Here is a 3140-nt window from a genome sequence, read left to right on the forward strand (position 1 = left end):
GAACCATGGAAGAATGCAAACATGGTCCTCATTCATAAGAAAGGGGACTCTAAGGAGCCTAAAAATTACAGACCAATCAGCTTACTGTCTGTTGCGCATAAGGTATTTACTAAGGTAATCGCTCATAGAATCAGGACAACCCTAGACTGCAATCAAGCAAAGGATCAAGCAGGTTTTCGGAAATGATACTCTACTATCGATCATATCCATACCATCAATCAGGTGATAGAAAAATGCTCGGAATATAACCAGCCCTTATACGAAAAAGCATTTGACTCTGTTGAAACCTCGGCGGTGATGCAGGCATTGCGAAATCAGGGGGTAGACGAGCCGTATGTGAAAGTGCTGGAAGATATATATAGTGGCTGCACAGCAACCATAGTTCTGCATAAAGAAAGTAACAAAATTCCCATAAAGAAAGGTGTTAGGCAAGGAGACACAATCTCCCCAGTGCTATTCACAGCTTGCTTAGAGGAAGTATTCAGAGACTTGGAATGGGAGCAGTTAGGGATAAGGGTAGATGGAGAATACCTCAATAATCTGCGATTTCCTGATGACATTGCCTTGCTAAGAAACTCGGGGGATGAACTGCAAATAATGATTGATGACCTAGACAAGAAAAGTAGAAAGGTAGGCTTGAAAATCAATATGCAGAAGACTAAGGTAATGTTCAACAATCCGACATTTTCCATTAAATGGCTTCAGGAAAGGACCAAGAAGATCCATCCCCACTTGTTGGAAAGGAGTTTTCGGTGGGGCCATGGGTTGAAGAAATCCGGCTTGTTTCACAGGTGTAAACTTTCGGTGTTGACAGTCACGGCAGGTTTTAACGTAAGATCGTGCTGAAGGTAATAATTTAGGCCAATAGTACTTCTCCCGAATTCTTGCAAGCGTACGACTAACTCCCAAGTGGCCGGCGGAAGGTTCCTCGTGACAAGCGCTCAAGATGCCAGGCCGTATAGTGCGTGGGTACTACGAGTAGGAATGTCTCTTTTGGTCTTTCAAAATTGCGCTTGTAGAAAACTCCACTTCGTAAAGCATGTGACTGCAATCCACGACAAAAAACAAGCGGTACCCGACCACTGCGGCCTTCCAGATACTCGATGAGCGGCGCCAGCTCTGGGTCCTTCTGTTGAAGGTCAACCATATGGGATTGGGTAATGGGCCGAATAAAGGGGAAATCGGCGGCGTTTTCCACTGCAGCGAAGTCCAACGCGCGCGTGACACACAATCCGCATCTTGATGTCTATGTCCCGACTTATAAACAACAGTGGCGTTATACTCTTGAAGACGGAGGCTCCATCGGGCCAAGCGTCCAGGCTTGCGTTAAGGCTTGCCAACCAGCACAAAGAACGATGGTCGCTGACAATGCGGAAGGGTGGTCTATGCAGATATGGTTGAAATTTGCTGATGGCACAGATTACCGCAAGACACTCCTTATCTGTTGTCGAATAGTTCGCCGCCAATCGTGACAGTGTTCGGCTTGAGTAAGCGATAACTCGTTTTACTCCGTCTTGCCATTGGATAAGTACCACTCCGAGGCCAACGTTGCTGAAATCAGTGTGTATACTTCGGTTGCGACGTCTTCATCGAAATGGGTGAGTATTTAGGGACTGTGTAAGCGACTTCGGAGCTCCTGGAAGGCTGGATCTTGATCGCTTCTCCAAGGGAAGAGTATGCCTTCTCTGGTAAATGCTGGCAATGGTTCAGCTATATTGAAGAAATTTTGAACGAAGCGTCGGTAGTAAGAGCAAACACACAAAAATCGCTGGCATACATTTTTGTCGGTGGGGTGTGGAAACCTTAAAACTGCGGCAGTCTTGTCGGGGTCAGGGATAACGCCCTGTGCACTGACAACATGGCCGAGAAAACGAAGTTCCTTGATAGCGAAATGGCATTTCTCAGGTTTGGTCATTAGTTATGCGCCTTTGAGTGTTTAAAGCACAGTGCGCAACTGGTCCCGGTGTTGCTCGAAAGTAGGCAAGAAAATGATGAAATCATCTCAGTACACCAAGCACGACTGCCCCTCCAGACCATATAAACCTGTGTCCACCATACGTTGGAACGTGGCCAGCGCCAAGCAAACACCAAACGGAAGCACCTTAAACTCGTATAGGCCGTCGGCCGTCACAAATGCAGTCTTCCCTCGGTCTCTCTGATCCACCTCTATTTGCTAGTATCCGCCTTTGAGGTCTAATGAGGAGAAGTACCTGGCATCGCGTAGTCGGTCGAGGGCATCATTAATCCTGTGGAACGAATAGACGTCCTTTTTGGTCAGGTTATTTAGTTTTCGGTAATCGACGCAGAATCTGAAGGTGTCATCTTTTTGTTTTTACAAGGACCATTGGCGATGCCCATGGGCTCGTCGAAGGTTGGATCACGTCACCCGCAAGCATTTCATCCACTTTCTTTTGAATGGCTTCACGTTCCTTAGAAGGAGCCCGGTACGGGCGTTGGCAAACCGGCAACGTGGCCTCATCGATGATGATGCAATGCTTGGCTACAGGAGTACGACCGACCTTAGAGCCCGTGACGAAGCAGTTTGCGAAATCGGTCAGCAGGGCCGAGAGATTTCTCTTATCGGGCGTCAAGTCCGGGCATGGCAAGTTCCGGCCTCTTCCTGAGGGCTGGCGCCGGCGGTGCATAAATGAGGCAAGGCTGTAACATCATGCAGGAATGCCGCAGCCACGTCCTTGGCGAAGTGCCGCATCTCCTTAGCGAAATTCGTCAGGCTAAAGCAGCACAACCGTTATAGAGTTGAGCGGGTCTTCGAGCGACTGCTGTCTCCTTCTCGAGCAGCAGCGGGAGAGGTCCATCCGCGATGCCCTCGTAGTCGTGAAATACGTCGTGCCTCACAAGAACCAGCACACTAGACCGTGCTGGCACCACCACGTCATCGTCGACTATGCTCAAAACGTCGAGTCCCGGATATTCATTTTCAATGCGCGCCATGGCCCGTTTCGTCGAGAAAGTCACACGCGCTTCCATGAGGTCAATGACAGTGCATGTATCTGTCTCGCCTTTCTACATGTCCCGTCTGTTTGAGCTGTTTCTTCCCTTCGATCAACAGCGCCGTTGGTCTGCAGAAAGTCTAAGCCAAGAATCAAGTTTTTCGAACACTCGGGAAGTACCACGAATTT

The sequence above is a fragment of the Amblyomma maculatum genome, chromosome 1 (assembly GCF_055883805.1).
Source record: "Amblyomma maculatum isolate TAMU_Amacu chromosome 1, ASM5588380v1, whole genome shotgun sequence".
In the NCBI taxonomy this organism is placed as follows: Eukaryota; Metazoa; Arthropoda; class Arachnida; order Ixodida; family Ixodidae; genus Amblyomma; species Amblyomma maculatum.